At 34.8% G+C, this 19,412-nt stretch overlaps 1 protein-coding gene across 16 annotated transcripts in view; it reads right to left on the bottom strand.

Annotated features, from left to right (window-relative positions):
- The window catches only part of LOC109454273 (uncharacterized), a 121,482-nt gene that overhangs the window by 14,179 nt on the left and 87,891 nt on the right, over positions 1–19,412 (bottom strand). For 3 of the 16 annotated variants that reach the window (XM_088797999.1, XM_088798007.1, XM_088798012.1), the window contains one exon: positions 8,296–8,347. The exons of 11 other annotated variants lie outside the window; for them this stretch is intronic. The gene's annotated coding sequence lies outside the window, so the exon portion shown is untranslated. Of the gene's footprint in view, positions 1–8,295; positions 8,348–16,349; positions 16,472–18,194; positions 18,251–19,412 lie in introns of those variants that run through there. 2 more of the 16 variants (XM_088798009.1, XM_088798000.1) reach the window with 2 other exon arrangements.

Raw genomic sequence — 19,412 nt, 5'->3', positions numbered from 1 at the left:
CAGTGTCATTAAATCCCCTTAAAAACAATCTTAAAACTGAAATATTTAATGTACTTTTTTCTTTTCTGATATTGACATTCATCTTATAGGAAATGTGTGTTTTAATGATGCTGGTTGTTTTCCATCAACTCTTTCATCAGGCTGTCACATTTCTCTAATCAACCCAGGACCAGGTACAAATTAGGGAGAGCCCACTGAAATTATCCAAACTAGCCTTTCCTAAACCTTCTTACCTTGCAATACCCATCCCTTCCTGCTTAAACCACAATATAAGTTTAAGCCCATGGTTTCCCCTCTGCTTCTTGAGCCTTCCCCATTCTTCCCCATGTGGCACCCATGGCAAAGTGTACCTCCTTCTCTTGGAAACTGTGAGTATAATGAACTATCTTTCAATGGCAGTCATCTCCTGATCTGTTGGCCTTACTATATCTAAATCATAATAAAACAGTTATATACAAGAATATTCACTAAAATTATTTATGATAGCAAAAAATTTACAGCAATGTAAATGGTCCCCAGCTAAGGAATGGTGGAATTAATTATAATATCTCCATAGAATGAAATCCTAAATAGCAATGTAAAAAAATAAGACAGTTCTGTATAAACTGACATGGGATTATCTTCAAGACATATTGTTAAGTGAGAAACGGAAGTTGCAAAACAAAAGATAGACACTATGATATATACCATATGCTTAAGTAAGTATACAAAACAACACTATATATTTAGAACTATTTATATATAGGAATGCACACAAAAAGATGGTCTGTTTGGATGATAAATCAAAGAGATTCCAGTAGTAACCTCTGGGTAAGTCAGGTGGGATTTTTACTCTATCAGTAATTTAAAAAATATTTTTACCCTGAGAATGAATTTATGTACTATTTGTAGCATTCAAAATAAATAAAATATATTTTATAAAATTTCAGTTGATAACTGAACTAATTTAAACTTTTCACTAGCATTATCATCAACCTACCCTTCAATATTCAAGACGTCTAAGGTCCGCTATGTTTAGGGCCAAATAGGGAGTAGAAGCAAGATTAGCCTCACCTCATCACCTCTGGTATACACTCACTTTTACTTAAGTTTTATATGAATGCAATGATCTCTTTCCTAATTGACTCAGTAAAGCAAAATCAGCATTGTAGCTCTGCAGAGAAGTGCACTGAATACAAGTCTTGAGCAAAGTTTGGCCACTAACTTGTAGTAAACACAATTTTATTTTATTTTTTTCTTTTGGTTTTCTTATCTGGTACGTACCTATTAATGCCCTATTAACCAAAGATAATTATTTTAGAATTCAAAGACGTTTTCTTTGAAAACACATAAAAGAAATATACTAATTGTCGTTTACGTGAAATTCATCTTTATAGAATTCATTCTTTCCCACTGCAAACAAATTAGAACATTTGCCAGGCTAGTCAGCTATTGTTTATACCAGAGATCTCTTTGTTCTCTGAGTTCATACAAGTTACTATCATGATCCATACACCTTTATGCCATATTACAGAGCATGCCTATGCAAAAGGTAGGTGTTCATTAAATATTTCTTAATGTTTCAAATTACACAAGTGGGAAAAACTTATACAGAAGTTGACATTATAAGGAATGACTTTCATGGATCTTCTAAGTCTATTACATGCTTTAACTTAAGCAAATTAATAAATGTCAGTCCCTTGGGCTTCTTCCATATAGTTCCCAAAGCAAGCATTAAAAAATTAGATCAATATAAGATGAAAGATTAAAATAATACCAATTACATAACAAGACAAAACAAAAACGTGTACAGTTTGTTAAACTTTCAGAATTATTTACAGGCAACTCAGCGATGAAATTGATGTGTGTGTGGGCTGAAAATGTCCTCAAATACCTTAGAGGTCATACTCTACAAAATCTTTGGGCATTCCCTACTAGTTCTCAAGGATCCCCTTCTGGGCAGCAGAAACCATATGCTTTGCAATCCAGTTACTCCTGGTACCCTAGAACTCAAAAATAATTAAAACAATCAGTCGAACACAGAGCTCAAGTATAGATGATGTTGAGTTTTAATGACACATGGATTTTAAGAAAAACATTTGAGAGGGTAATATTTTGGCAGAGATGAGTTATAAAAATAATTTAAAAAGGTGCAATAATACCTGCTTCTGAACACATCTCTCTATCCATTATCTAGGGGAGAAAAACAGAGAAGGCAATAATTCAATCAAGAGTTGAAAACCGACCTCAAACTCTCAGATGGGGTGGGATTTATGTTGCCTTAGAAAAGAAAGGGGGAGCAGTAGGGAACATAAAGAAAAGTCCAGGTTGCTCAGTGAAGAATAAAGAACATCGCTAAAATTATCAACTATGTAAGTAAAGTGGTTGCATCTGGCCATCACTATATTCTCAGTGCCTCGCATATTGTGGGCATTCAATACATGTTAGTTGAATGAATGAATAAGTGAAAGATGAATGACTGAATGAAAAAAATCAGGTGGAGTATACATAAAAATTTCTTCTAAGATGGCGTGCCTTTATATATGTCATGGAGAAAGTGGCCTAAATTCTAGACCATTCTAAGTAAATTTTATATTATAGTTAAAATTGGATGTAAAGTATGAGTCTGGGTTAGAAGAATGTAAAACAAAAGACACAGAAGATATTTTAAGATGAAAGAGTTAAAGAACTGATGAGTTCATGTTGCCTGATACTTATGCCTTAGATAGTGGAGGTGAATTAAAAATCCCATGGTCACCAAAGAAGGTGTGCACACCTCAGCCCACACCTAGGGGTACCACAGCTTTTCAGTGTAACTTTGCAGTCATTATCTGTTTATTCTGTACAAGGATCCCCAGAACAATAAATGTGAAGATTAGATTCTGGCTTAGAGTTCTGTTTGCCAGGATGGGGTCTAAATTTGGTTTGACTTGAGTCTTGACTGTCACTCTTGTTAGTTTGTCTCAAAAGATTGTGTATATCCATGACATACACCCAGCTGCTCTTCAGCTGTAAAAGAAAAAAGTAACTGAGATTTTTACCTTCTCTGTATTTCTACAAGCGATTTAATCATATGTCCATAGTCTCCTTAATTATGCTCTTCTGTTAGCTCATTTCTCTCCTTAAGTCGTATCTTAAAAGCACTGTAAAGCATTCACAAGTATATTTGAAGTGCAATTATAAACTGGCTTGTTAGAACAGCTCCAACCTAATACTTTGCTATAAATGATATACGATATATATGTAATACATATATTTAGAACATATATATTTGGAATATTTATATACATATGTGGAAATATATATTCAAAAACTATATACATTTAGAACATATAACTATATTTGAAATACATATATTTGAAATAAATTGGAGGCAAGAAACTACACAATAAGGAAAAATGTTTCAATTTATGCTTATCTATTTTATTAGAATTTTATTGCACTTCTGCATAGGATTAACAAAATATTTCTGTACATATATAATTTTTTAATCACTAGAAATGTTCAAATGTAGGTTTAATTGAAATATGTATGGGAAATCTAAATTGTGTATGAACACCAGGTGTAGATAGCATTAATTCATTTCTTTACTCATTTATTAATTTCTAAAAATATTTATTGAAATTAATTGCATATGCTAGAGTTGTTAATTGCATATGCTAGAGTTGTTAATTGCATATGCTAGAGTTGTCAATATATAGTGAACAGATCAAACAAAAGTCCTTTCTTTCATGGAGTAGGTGACATATATAATAAAAAGGATACATTAGTAAAATACATGCTATATTAGACAAAGGATTGCTAAAGAGAATAATTAAGACAGGAAAGGAGGTCCCTAAAAATTCCTTGCAATCCCAAGTCTTTCATTCTTTAATTCTGGTTATAAATAATTATATGTAATATAAGTGTTAATCTACATAAATCCGTTGTTTTCAGAAGTTTCTGCCCACTGTAAATCTTGTTTATTCACACTTACTGCCATTCAAGAAGCACTGATCAAACTTTTACCAGCATAACAGGAATAATGCTCCTCCTTTCCATGAGGTCAATTAGGTTACAAATTGTTTATTAAAATGCAAGTAAATATGATCAGTAATTAATAAATGCCAGGAAGCATTATACATTTTTGTAATAATTCTATGGCATTTTGACAATATAAAAAATAAAATTTAATGTATGAAAATAGTAATCCCTGTTGATCATTATACCGTAGAATAGGAAACACACAAGAAAAAAAGAGTAAAAAACAATTTTTAATTATAGAAAATAAAAAAAATTAAACTGACTTGGTCATAGAATTAATTTTCTAAAGGGAAAAGGAAGAAAAATGATAGAATTATAGACTCAACTAGGTATTAAATTTAACTTAAAACTCACTTTCTTTTTTCTCTATAAACATTATTTTTCTTTGATAGGGAGCGTAACTGAATTGGAATATAAAGTTTGGAAGCAGCTTCTAATACTTTTTATGAAAGAGTTATACATGTTATAGAATTTTCTTTTATCAGTCTCCTTAATTTTGATAATTCACTTCACTGAATATGTAATATAGAAGCTATAAAGAATTTATTCTTTTATGTTATTTATTTGTCATTGTCCATAAGGAATATTATTTCATGCATGTACACAAGATTTTTCTTCATCACTGTCCTAATGCCATACTTCTGAGTCTAAGGAAATAGAATAGGGATTTAAAACAAAAACTTTTAATTTTGGAATAATTTTAAATTTCAGAATAGTACCAGGGTGTCCAAACTTTTTTCAACGTTTTTCACCAAGGGCCATATGTGGTAAAATACACAAACAGCCAGGCCACTCACTCGAGGTGAAGTATGTATTGCCTCACCTGGTTTATTTAAGTAAACTAAATATATTTTTGGAATTTGCTGTGGGCCAATAAAAAATGGATTGTGGGCCTCAGTTGGCCCACAGGCCGCAGTTTGGACACCCCTGAGTTATAAAGACAGTGCAGAGTGTGCCTGTGTACCCTTACCTAGCTTCTCTTCTCTCTTAAATAACCATAGTATGATGATAAAAACCTAAGAAATTAACATTGGCATAATGCTCTTAACTAAACTACACACTTCATTCAGATTTCCCTAGTTTTTCCACCGATGTTCCTTTTGTATTCCACGATCCAATGCAAGATTATATGTTGCATTAAGTTTTCACCTCTTAGTCTTTAATCTGTGAGAGTTCCTCTGTCTTTCCCTATCTTTCATGATCTGGATACTTCAGTAGAGTATGAGTCAGGTATTTTTGTACTTAGAATGTTCCCCAATTTGTGTTTATCTGATGCTTTCTTATGATTAAACTATAGTCGTGGATTTTTTGAGAGTTCCACGGAGGTGAAATGCCCTTCTGCCTGCACTAGTTAGCGCCACGTCTTGTATTCATGACATTAACTTAATCACTGGGTTAAGGTGGTATCTGCCAAGTTTCTCCTCTGTACTGTTGCTACTTTTTGTTTTCCATACTTGAATGGGGTCTTTGTAATGTGACTCAATACTGAGACAAAGACAGATATGTATCTAGGCCCAGCATCGTGGCAAGGATTAATCTTTGTGGTGAAAAAGTATGACATGTTTACTCTCAGATCCTCCAGCTGACGGTAATAGGCAGTGTGAATGTTGTGGGTGCTCTTCCTTGACCCCCCTATGACCGGTGCCCCACCATCCATTTGTGAGTATTGGCTGCTAACACTCACAGCTGCCTCCTTCTCCAGATAACTGCCCTGAGCAGCAACTCTCTGACAGGAGGGTACAAAAGGCTGATCTCTTGGCCTGGGGCAGGACTAACTCAGGGGAGCACTTGATGCTCCAGAGCTTTCTCTGTGGGTCAGAGTAAGCTACTCTCCCAATAAGACTACCTTGTTGCTTATCTCCTGTCCTACCCTGCTTTGCTCATCCACTCCACTCCCAGGAAAACTCCTCCACAAATATTTTGAAAACATTTCCCTTTCAGGCTTGGCTTCTAAAAAATGTGACCTAAGGTAATACCTCACTTTGAGTTGTTTTTCTCTTCATAGTCTCTACCCACCTCCACATGTAGGACCCAAGGCCCTTTTCTCTCTCCATTCAACAGCAGAAACTAAAAGGGCAGGAAATGCCCACTCAGGGAGACCAGAAATAGGATGACACAAGTGGGGGTCAGTGAAGAAGTTAAAAAAACACTGAGGGCTGTGTATGAGCCTGCGAAAGAAGATTCGGGGGTGAGGGTGGGGAGCTCTCTATCCTCTAAATCTTGTATTCTGAGCCTTAGGGACAAAAAACTTAAATCAAGGATGGAACTCAAGGATAGGACATTCAGTCTCCAAAACCCATTATCTTCTGAAATCAATATTAATTGGATTGAGTCCCTTAAACTTGAAGTAAAGGATGGATAAAAACATATTCTCTGGACTTCTGTACTCATATATAAGACTTCCTAGTTGACAGACCTTTTGGTTGTAAAATTCTGGAAGATGCAACCATTGGCAGAGAAAGAACTAGTAAAATGATTAAATACAAACAAACTAACAGTAAGAACTAATTTAGAAGAGAATAATATCACCAAGCCAAAACAGAAAAGAGTTTCCAAAAGGAGAAAATGAATAATAGTGTCAAATACAAACTCATTTTGAGGCTCCTTGAAAGCTACTTTCAATAGATGGCACTGGAAACCAGACTGCTATTGGTTGAAGAGTACTTACAAAGTGGATTCTAAAATTGAAGAATATTTGTTCAAGAAGTTAGTGAGCTAATACAGAACTTGAGGAGGAAGTAGTATTAGGTTTTCTTTTTAGATGAAGGAGATTTGACTAGGAAGAGCGCTGTTGCTAAAAGAAGTGTAAAACTAGATATGAGTCAGGGAAAAATCAAACGACTAAGCACAATGCTTAAACCATGGTTTCTTGTTATGACTTCCTTGGAGGGAAGAGCCTACAACAATTTGAACTAGTTTTTACTGCATAGTGATTATGCTTCTAGATGTAGTTTTATGATGTCATGCATGATACTTGGATGCCACACTGTGGTCATTGTTAGTACAACTTTTATACCATCTGCTTTATACATCATTATATTTCTAGATAGCAACTGCAACCATTTGCACGGTCCTTTTATTTTTTTCTTAACATGGCTTCCTATTTTAAATTTCTTTTTGAGTAATACATAACAGTAAAAGAAAATATAAGGCCAAATAAACAATGCAATATACAAAAAGGAATTGAGGTAAAGTAGTAAGAATCAAAAAGTGGGTTATAAGACCCAAATATATAATTTAAAAATTTAGTTGAATACTTTATAGTGATGCCTGAGGTTAACTTGTAAAGTGGGTTAACTTTTATATTATATTACTTTGTTTCTATGTTTAAAAAAATGTATGACCTTTTAAAATAGTGGAATTCATAAGGTAGAGTTTTGAGTAATACATTAGTTAGTATCAATCTATTCCAGCACTACTTTTTTCATATTCATTCTGATAGCACACATACTATAAAAACTGCAAATATAGCTATGAAAGAGTCACCCAATCAAGTATACTCTTGCTCATTTCATCTGGTCCTTTTTAATCTCTTTTTATTCAATCCTGACAACTTAATAATTGTCTTCGTATTTCAGGTACACGGGGATGCATATCATTTGTTTGTATCATATAGTCCAGGAGCAAAATGTTGAATTTAGTACTTATTTATATATACGCTACCTTACTATATGTATTCAAGTTTTACTCTCCCATGAAAAATGTCTGTTCCTTGAGGACAATCACATATTTCTTTCGTATCCTCTGTATAAATACATCCTAATTTAAAGCCATTAGATTGAAGAAGGCTATATCTTCAAAATTGTGTAAAAGTGATTGGATCGAATTAATTATTTAAGATTGTATAAAGCTATTTTTATTGACCAAAGTCACAATTACCTATTAGAAATACTATTCAAAATAAATCAAATCTCTCCCTAAAGTTTCAGTACCATATAGGGCACGAATTATAGGGCACAATTCTTAGGAGGGAAGAAGAGAAACTTCTGTATTGGTACTTATTTTGTACTAGTGATTAGAATAATAAACATCTTAAATCATTGATAGAAGGATCAATAGACTTAAAGAACAAAAAGTCATGGTTTATAAGTTATCTGTTGAGTAAATTGTTACTAGTGAGTTGCTTTTTTGGAATTGCGCATGATATATTAATCTAATTTTGTCACCTCTCGTTCTCTGTTTGCTTTAGGAAAAAGGAAAGCCCCCCGCCCCCCCCCCCCAAAAAAAAAAAATGAGGATAAACTATGTGTGCTCATCAAAACTTTACCATACCTGTTACCGTACTGGACTTACCACTCTAGGTCTTGAAGTTTTTGCTGGGCTGTGCTCAAAGCCAGCAGAGTAACTACAAGAAATAAGGAATGCATTTTTAAAATCAGAGTTACATTGTCCTTTCTTCTGGAGAAAATTGAGGTTTCTCACTGATAGTGTTCATATAAGGAAATATGCTTTGCTGCTACATAGGAAAGGTTCCAGTCTTTTACCTGAGGGATTGCTTCAACCAGAACATTTCCTCTATATGATTTTATCACCAATCTCACTGTGTTCTATGTTATCAAATTTGTCAAATGATAATATGGCTTCTGCTCTCTCCTTTAACTGTGATGATAAAAAAAAGAGAGAGATTAAGAAAATACATATGTAATTGCTTGATGATACAGGAACTACTTTGGGGAGGATCTAAAAAGAACTTTCTGATTTGTCAGTTCACTAATAGTAGCAGGGCAAGAGTCTATAAAGAAAATACCCACGTTAATATACTAATCTAATTTAGCCTATAGAAATTGATAAGAAGTGAAGATAAGATTTGTAACATTGGATTCCCTTAGCAAAATATTGGAAATGGTGAGTTGGTCACTTGAGGAGGATGGCACTTGTCACAGCAACTTGGAAGCAAATTTGAGACCAACTGGCTTCAGTGAAAGGAACTTAGGGAGTTAAAAAAAAAAAGTTGGTTTTCTTGCACTAACGTGAAAGGTCAAATCTAATGATTTCCATGAACTCAGGACTTGGCTTCTTCATTTATTATCTCTTTGACCTTAAGCAATAACTGAAAGAACTAAACTAAATGCTCTCTAAAAACATGTTTATGTCACATGCTGGAAGTTTGAACCAAGGTTTTAAGGAACTGCTACTTTAAGGTTTTAAGGAAACAGCTACTTTATCAATTTTTCTATGGCAAAAAAAAGAGAGACTATTTTATAGGCAGTAGAAAAATGCTTGATTGAAAGAGTGCACCTAAAAAAGAAAACTTTCCTTTAGTTTTAAGGAATACAATACATACAGGGGTTAAATGACATGTTTGTGTCCTGAAGTCAGATGTGTTTCAAAGTCTGTCTTCATCATTTATGAGTTGTGTAATTTGGAAAACTAATTAACCTCTCTAAGCCTCATTCTTTTTATCTATAAATGAGTAATACTATTAACTAACTCACGACACTTTGTGTGAATTAAGAGAAATTACACAAATAAAGTGCTTTTCCTGGCATATCGTGAATGTTCAATAAGTATCAGTGACGAGGAAGACGATGATAATGATGTGAATGTTCCTTAGAATGCATCAAGTCTTCCCTTTGGGTATCTAAGGTCGGATGAAAGAGAGGGTTGTTACTCCCATCGACTGACAGCATATAACTGTATACAAGGAACGTGTGGGGTGGGTGGGACCCAGAGGAGCTGAGTTGCTAAGAAAGCCAAGGAGAAAGTTGAAACAAGAGCGGGAAATCATGGCAGTGGAGATAATGTGTTGGGTGGCTGGGGGCGTTGACAGAGGAGAATCACAGCTAACACAGTGAAGCGGTAACATTGCAACCAACCGTCTTCTTATTTTTAACTTTTAGACAAGCGGAGGGCGGAAATTAGAAAACAAATAGGATAGTCAGTGTCGAGGAGAGATTCGAGAGCAGTATAGTCTTAGGTGTGAGATGGACAGCTTGTGGTAGGGCACAGGAGCACACTGCAGGGTGAGCAGAGTGTCTTTAGGGAGCAGTGACCAGCTGAACATGACCGTATCTTTGCAAGTTACATAAAAGGAGTCTTATCCGGCAGTCGACAGAGCAACAGTTATAAACATGGACCAATTCCACACTGCGGTTCTAGGACTGTCTTTTGTTAAATCCTGCATTTTTATGTTGATATGGCCCTTTAGGTGAATTTCTACAGATACCATAAAGCTTAATCCAAATATCTATTTCAATTTTTTCATGTTCTTTACTGTTTTAAGTGATAACATTTATTGAGAATTCATGTGTGACATGCATTGTGTTACGCACTTTATAAGCTTGTCTCATTCAATCCCTATAAACATCTCGTATGTATTATTATTATTCTCATTTTGCAAATGAAAGCACTAAAACCTCTCCAACGTCACACAGCTAAGAATCATACTGAGGCAGCCTGATTTCAAAACCCTCAGCATTTTAGCTCTTGTCTTGGTTATGATGGGTATTTGAATTACTTAACAATGGATGTAAAACAAGCTGGAAAGGGAAATAAAACGGGCATTAATTAAGCAGCTGTTATGCACAAGGCGTTGTTATGTCATTTAATCATTGCAAAAACCGTGAAATCTGGGTGAAATTTTTCCCGTTTAATGGGTGAGGTAACTGAAGTTCAGAATTGCCCAAAGGTATATGGTAATCAATTGCAATAATAATAATAAAAAAAACATACAAGATATCTGTGGTTTGTTGAACTTCATCTTCTCCTGCTTAAATCACACTGGCTTTCCTGAGATGACTCACTATCCATCTTACTTTCCTAGAAAAAATACTAAGTAAATAGACTGTGGTTCTTTGCCCTGAGCCACACACAATTTGGATAAAAGGTTGTTTGAATTTTAGCTTAGAAAATTAAAGAAGCTGTCTAGTTAACTTCAAAGCACTATAAAGAGAATAAGAAAACCAGTAATAGAAGGAGGGGGAAATCATCAGCTTAGTTTAGAACCCTATTTATCCAAGACCTTTTATGGGGATTGGAATCTTCCATTTCTAATCTCAACCCTCGGAAGTTCCATCTTCTGAAATGCTGTTCAAGGGCTGTTCAAGGACTCCATCTAGTGGATTGAATTTGAGAAAGAGCAGCAGGTTTTATCCATGGATAATCAAACATGTCTTCTAGACTGACTTCTATCATTTGTATTGTGTTTATAAAACAATATTAATTTGTGTCTGGTATATGTGAATAAATGTACCTATAAAATAATTAAAACCAGTTATCTCCCACTAGATAAAGCTCTTTCATTTTCTCCTTTAAAACCTAGACTTTTATTAATCAACTTTACACATCTACATTTTATCTTAAAATGATAATCCTAAAATACTACCAGAGAATATTTTTCCCAAATTTTTCATTTTAAGGTGAAGAAAGTGGAGGAAACCCCAGAGTGTTTTAATGACTTTTCCATGTTCATATTACTTGTTATGGGAAAAGAATCAGAACTAAAACTTGGGTCTCAACTGCCAAGATTGCTTTCTTTCTATGTGTCATATATGTTTATGACAGTTGGAAATAGGTGTTACTATAGATGACTTTGGGGGCTTTTGGCCCTACCTGAGTGCTCCCTTGAATTCAAAGGTTTATTAACTTTGTCTTTCATTTAAAAATGGTAAGTCTCCATCACAACCCTCTGGGAATTGGTGTGTATACAGCAATAATCAGCGAAATGTTACCTATTTCTGGACACTGAATTGAGTCCTACAAGTGTCCCAAAATACGAGAACAAGGAGACAAAGTCGCAGCATCCTTATATTATCTTTAGTATTTTACTGTCACGGATTATTCATGATTGATGCACAGCCTCATTCTCGATATGCAATGGTTCCTCATTATGAAAGTTTTCCAACTCAGGATTTAGAAAAGCAACCTCAGATTTCCCTAGGTTGTTGCAATGGGCAGAACAGAGCTATGTCAGGAAAGGTTAAAGTGCAAAAATCAATAACACTAGGTGGAACAGCAAGAAAAACAGCAAGGCTATCTGATATTTCTAAATCAGAGAGGAATGTTCTAAAAGAACATTCAAACTTTACTGAGTTGATGATCTGTGTTAGGCTCCTGACCCTACATAAAAGAGTTAATTAGCCTTTTCATCTTGTAGTTTCCTCACTTTATACTTAGACCACACAGAGCTTCTGAGAGTATCTTCAAAGCCAACCACCATATTTCTCCAACAAAATTAGAAAGTAAAGAGACTGTCATTATTTTTGCTGATTAAGAAGATGTGGTGCCTAAAAAGATTAGAACTTTAAGAACGAATACAATTCTTTTCATTGAGGCCAATCCATTTAAATTAGATATGCTGAGCTTCCTAATATGTCTGCCCAGTTGTTGTTGTTTAAAACAACTACTTAACCTAAAGGTCTAAAGTCTTATTTCTAGGAAGTCATATTTCTTCTTTAAATGAAGAAACTTAGTACCAAAGATATGAATGAATAATGACATAGCATCTTGTGGTCTATTTTCTTGCCTTATATGGTTATATTCCTTTATGCTGACTTTGATATATTTATTCATCCTTATGACATATAAGTACATAGATTCCTCACTCTTCTGTATTCTAAAATGAACAACCTTCATTATGGTGCAATTCTCTGATCATCTATCATTAATTCTTCATGATATAATTACAAGGCTTAATTTCAAAAGTTATGTGCAATGTTTATGTGTTACATTTTGGATAGAACATGGCTTTGATAGCAGAGGATTTTTATTTCAGCTTTTTATTTTGTTTCTTTTTATTTTTCACTGTGAAAGTTAAATTAGCTTCTCTGACCTAGTAACGGTGAACTTTTATAAATGGTGAAGATGGAGGAGAATCTGGTGTTGTAGTGAAGTACTGGTTATTCAATAGAATGATGAAAAAAAAAAAAAAAAAAAAGAAGGGCTTTGAGAAGGGCTTGTATCCAGAAATTAGAAAGAACTCCTTCAAATCAATAAGAAAAGTGAGAAAACTCGTACAGTAATAGGAAAAGGATTTGAACAGCCACGTTATAAAACAGTAAATCCAGATGGCCAGTAACATAAGAAAGGGTGCTCAACTTCATTAGTCATCATGGAAATGCAATTAAAATAAGTAATTAGATATGCTGGAGAAAAAATAGAGGATAGCTTTCTTAAAAAGAAAAAAGAACAGTAGAGATCCAGTCTACTTCTTCAGGGTAGAAGTTGGAATACAGAGATATTTCTTCTGCTCTTGAAGTTGTGCAAGTTACTTACAGCCGGAAAAAATCAGAAGCTAGAAGAAAACATGCTTGGGGGAAAGAAGAGCGATCAGAGAAAGAGATACACTGTTCCTTGCCTGACCTGGGGACACTGACTTTGTTTGCAAACACCAAGAGCTCATTTCAAGAATAAACTGACAGAAATGTTCTTTATCTTAATCCGGGAGGGACTTTACACAAGTATGTTCATATGTAAAATTTCATCAGCTATAGAATTACAATCTATGCACTATAGTGTATGTAAATTAGCTTCAGTAAAGAAATAACTTGATTAAAAGCATAAGGGAAGAGTAATTCTCCAGCTGAAATGAACTTGGGGGTAAGAAAAAAAGCCTCCTCTAGGTGACAGAATTTATAGGCACAAAGAATTTCACTAGGAGGCAGCAGTGACAGACACTGTAATATAAGCTTGAAAGATGTGGAACTCCTGCTGGGGACAAACATTTACATCTTCGGAGAAGACGTGACTGAAGGCAAAGGTTGCTGAGACTTACCTATTATAATACGAATAAGGATGGCATGCTTTAAAAAAGTACTGGGAAAGAACTCATACTCTATTTAATATGGTGTTGTTAGGAACATGAGGTTCAAAAAGGAAATGGAAATTCGGAGGTTTCTCATAAACTGATGGAGCTAATCACTTCAGTAAACTATAGACAATGTTTATAAAATGTTAAAGAGAGAGTTTCACATTCCACCCTCTGACAGAGAATATATAGATAAGGCATTAAATCACAATTAACTTCTTGAAGCAGTTATTTCTTCTAATTGATTTTTAGCTCAAAATTTGTGGATTATGAACATCTAGTAGATATTGTCTAAGTTGAAAACAATAATTTTTCCTTTTTTTGTTTTTCCTTTTTCCCCCTACCTCTGTGGCTAGCCATCGTAATGAGAGAATGCTGCTTTTTTGCTCATTGTTATTGCTCAAGGCAAATTTTCTAAACTTAACTATAGATATATTTTTGTAATATTCTTTTATGTGCAATTATCCATTTTGCTTTTTGAAAATTGGAACATATAAGAAAGTGTGGGTGGAAAACCAGGGGATATTTATCAATGTTGAAAAGTCAAGAACTTATAATTACTCAAGTGAAAGAGGGCTCATGATCTGTTACAAAGAAAGGAAAATGGAATCTAACCAGGTATTTGAATAGCTTGAATAAGATGAACAGAAGATGACCTGAAAGAGCAGAGTATTTTCTAATTTAGATTTTTTTTAGGATTTTAATTATAAGGCATGGAAAATTTTCCTTGAAAAATTAATAACAGGAGGCATTTTTTTTCTTGGGTGGTATGTTTCACTGTAAACTTTGGGTTTATTTTGTAATTACAAGACAGTGGGTTTGCAGTGGGGACTTATGGGAAGAGAGGCTTATTTACCCTTCTCCATATATTTTTGTTCTTTTTACTTTGTTTCTAATTCTTTCTCTTACACTTTCTCCCCTCTGCCCACAACATCCTTTTCTGCTCCCTTGTGGGAGAGGAGGATTTGCTAACCTTCCTGTTCAGAACCAAAGGTAGTAGGATATTCACTGGGAGATATTTTAGGGGAAGATTTGCTTTTTTAGAATCATAAGAGTACACTCTATTAACATCTATTTCTTGGAGTAAATCCTAGCTGGGCTGACTCTCTTCAAGCAGATTGATCATTCTCTTCTGTCCCCATCATTTGACTGGGTCAATAAGTAGGCAAGGTCCCCTCTTGAGCTCAGCCTTTTTGACAGAAAGCTAAAGAGTCAGAAGCCTCAATTAGACCTCTGTACTTCCCATCTAGTTTATACCAAACACTCCTGCGTTACCCAGTACTTACCTAGATAATTTCAAATATTACAAAGAAAGCTTTCTATATACACATTTAACTTATTGTAATATTGTATATACATATATTGATCATCACTTATACGAAGTACATCAAGCTGAAAGGAGTCAACGTATATTAGCAAACCTAAGGAAATAATATGCATTTGAGTCAAAGGATTTTTGACATAGAAAGAAAAAGAAAGAGGAAAAGAAATGCATGGTTCATGTCGCCAGACTTGTGAGTTATGATGGATTTGTCAATATTCTTGAGAGAAAGTTTGAAGCACTAACTAAGGGCACTAAAAACATTGACTAACAAAGGGTATAGAACCTGATATATAGTTGGGAAAATCAAAAACCTGTGGTAAGTACTTTAACGTGGGGCAATTACAGGATTATCATGGGTAATTCTGTCAGCACAAGATTTTTCACCGTGTTCTGACTTTGATTCTTAACTTTGTGTTAAATGCATCTCCACTGCAATACGCTTTTTTCTTTTGTCCACTTCTTTTTCCATATAAGCTTTTTAGTCAGGAAACCTGAGGCAAAAATCTGAATGGCAGGATCCTGCATGACTGTTTTAATGACATCTACAGTCAGTAAATCTCACACTGTCCTCTAAAAATACTCCCTTAACAATCTTTCCCTTCCTGATCCATTATACTAGCTTCAACTCCCATTACTCCATAACATTCCTCTGGAAAAATCAGCCATCCTGTTCACATGCCCTGCATAGCCTGCCAGGACAGATGGCCTGTGATGCTTGGGATGGTTAGTTAGTGACTGCTTGAACAATATACCTGTCTGCAAATATACTTGAACCCACAAGTATAAATACTTGTAAAGGGGTAAGCTGTGAAGATAGGTCAGGTCCACAAAATACACTGAAACAAGCAAGAGGAACATCTCAGATGTCCTTTCCCTTCATTGGAGCTGGGTTATCTTCAGTTTGCCCTTAGTTCTGTTATCAGAAGCAGGCTCATGCTCCTTTTTCATCTCTTTCCACAAAGACAGGGTAGGTGGAGAACTGTGGTCTTTTCTGTTGACTTATGTTAAGTACCTTGAGGTCAGAGATCTATATCTGTTTTGCTCACTCACATGCCCCAAATACCTAGAAATGTGCCTAGGGCAGTCAGGATATAGTGGAGAAACTGGAGGCTATTTCTTATTGGCTCAACTGCAAGTAAAACATAGGTTAATGATACAGGTAAGGAAAAAAATTTGTATTTAGCAATTTCTAATCAATACATAGGAAGTTTTTACTTTTGATGTGTTTTAGCGCTATTCGGGCTGCTTTAGCAAAATACCACAGACTGGGTAACTTACAGACAACAGAGATGTATTTCTTACAGTTCTGGAGGCTAGAAGTTTAAGACCAGGGTGCCAGCATGCTTGGGCGAGGGCCCTCCTCAGGGCTGTCGATTGCCAACCTCTCGTTGTGTCCTCACCTGGAAGAGTCGAGGGAACTCTGTGGGCTCTCTTTTATAAGAACACTAATTCCACTTAGTCAGTGGTAGTGTAATGGCTATCTGTGATGTCAGAGGGGTGGTAAACTTGGGGGTTATCACTTTGTGAGGGGTGTTAATGTCTAATCATTATGTTGTTTTGTACACCTGAAACTAATTTAAAAAAATAATCACACACACACACACACAAAAGAACACTAATTCCATTTCTTGTATGCTCCATTCTGGTGACCTAAGCACCTCCCCACTGTCCCACCTCCTATTTCTATCATCTTTGGCATTAGGATTTCAACAGATGAATTTGGGTGGGGCGACACAAACATCCAGACCATAGTCATTTCCTAACATACTGCTTACAATCCGTGAACCATTGATACATATTCGCTCTGTTTTAGTCATCTCCCCCCAGAACCTTGCAACAACAGCAACCAGAGAACCCCGCCCCTCTCTTCACAATAGCTACCTGTCTTCAAAGACCTGAATGAGTCTACCTATCCTTTGTTTCCCTCGCTTGAATAGTACAAGATAAAAATGATAAAGTTCTGTTCTCAATTATTTTAATAGAAGCCATGGATAGTCTGCCATAAAGTTTTATAACAGTTTAAGAAGCAATTATTTTCCAGACATGCCTTCAGGGAGATAAAAGCCCAGTCATTGTAATTGAACTTGAGTACTTGTAAGTCTTTTGAGCAGTACATTGCCAAGTGATTTCTTGCTTTAAACCCCTGAGTACAATTGTAATGACTTTGTTTTAGGGTCATCTGTCTCCTCTTCTGGTAGGTAAGCTCAGTGGGAGATGAGAGTATCTTTCCTGTCGAGCACTATTTTCCTGACATATTTTGTATTTTCTAGAACCTAGAAAGCACTAGGTTGAGCTACCACTGAAAACAGTTAGGCAATATTTTGATATATGTGTGGATGTGTGTGTTTGTGTATATCGTACTTTCAGAGAGTACTATTTATTTTTCTGACCTTATCCTTAAATTCAAAAGGACCTTTAAATTTACTTCACATACAATGATAGAATGTAGTAAAAGATGCTGGATGTGAGTTCAAATTATAGTGATAATAATAATAATAATAAAATAATTACTATTTATTATGTGCATATTATGTGATTAGAACAGTTCTAAGCTCTTTAAATCTAATCTTTACTGCAATATTTTGAGGGCATTACTATAATTAACATTGTGCAGATGAGATACTAAGAGATGGGGAAATTAAATAATTTTCAAAGATGGCACAACCAGTTGATAACTAAGGTGAAATTTGAACCCAGAGTGCCTGGCTGTAAATTTTGCGCTTTTTACAGCTATGCTTGCCATGGCATTGAGTCTGTCTCTGTTGCATACTAAGAGTGTGAATCTCAGTTAATCTTTGGACGTGTTTTTCTTAACTTGAAATTATAATAATTATTTCAGATTGTGGAGAAAATCTGGTGATATGAATGTTTTGGGAAATGCAAGATAATATCAATTTATATAGGCCTATGACAATTATTTATTTTTATTCAATTCAGTGTTTTTCTGATCTATGTACTAATCACAGATTGCTGAATATAAACATTCTTTCATTAATGGTATTGTTAATATATGTTTTACTAGCAATTAAGCCAGTAAGAAATAGCTAGAAATAAGGAAAACAATTAATAAGTGAGTATTAAGTGGGAACTAGTAAGAGAATGGGCAAATGCAATAAACCTCACCTCACAACGAGTCCTTGGAAATGAATTGAAAAATAAGGAATAAGTCCTGAATCACACTAGAAAAAAGAAAGAATATCATTAGAAAACTGGAAGTGTTTATATATGTCTAAAAGATAGAAATCTAACAGGATTAAATTGAGGAAGGGCATTTGGCTCAAAGATAGACACCAGATAAAATGGCTTATATGAGCAAGATTGGTTTAAAGACTCTTCTGACTCATAATTAATGAAAATAAAGAGAAATGGGAAGTCAATGACAATCATTAGGGTGACTGCTTAGAGATGGAATGTAAAGCAGTTAGGCAGGTTGGCTCTGCTTCTACACCTCCTACGCAAACATAAACATTCTCTCTCTCTCTCTCTCTCTCTCTCTCTCTCTCTCTCTCTCTCTCTCACACACACACACACACACACACACACACACACACACACGCAGTCAAGCAGTAAACACTTCAACATCTGCTTCCAGATTAGAGAAGTTAGCATGAATAACTAGGTCACAGAGAAAATACAGTGTTCCAGGTGGCTGGTAACACCCAAAAGGAATGGAAAAATCCTCATGGGAATGACTGTAAGATTCTGTATTAGTAGATTCCAACTGTCTCCACTCTAACATTGGAGTCAAGCAAGAGTAAATTTAAAAATTGTCCGCAGTCAGGGAAAAAAAAGTTCTCAAATGCAAATATAAGCCTGCAATCAAGACTAACAAAGCATACGTGGGAAATACAATTTCATTAAAGAGGGGCATCAAATAAAACAGCAATAAGAAAAAACAAATAAACAAATAAAAGACACAATTATTGAAAAGAAAGTGAGGAAAATGTCAATAACTACAGGTAAGAAGCTAATTGTGTCACTTTTGAAAATTGTTTAATGGCCTCATCTCCTATTTTCTCATCTGTATGTTATTATAGTACTACCCTCAAACTATTGTAAAGAAAATTAGATTTCAAGAGCTTAGAATTTTCAAGACAAGTCAAGTGACAGACTATTCAAGTTAATAAACAAGTTCATCAGTTAAAAAATCACTAAAGAATTTAAAATAATGCCTAGCACATAGTAAGTACTATGTGTCTTAGCTATTTATACGACAATGACCAATTTTAAAAAGTAGTTTATAAATCTTCAATATAAAAGCTTTAAAAGAAAAATATAAATTTTACTAAAGGACATACTGAAGATGAAAATAAATGGGATGATAAGCCATGTTTAAGAATG

The sequence above is a fragment of the Rhinolophus sinicus genome, chromosome 1, assembly GCF_057876585.1.
Source record: "Rhinolophus sinicus isolate RSI-liver-muscle chromosome 1, RSI-T2T, whole genome shotgun sequence".
NCBI lineage: Eukaryota > Metazoa > Chordata > Mammalia > Chiroptera > Rhinolophidae > Rhinolophus > Rhinolophus sinicus.
This window is presented reverse-complemented; position numbering and strand designations above follow the sequence as displayed.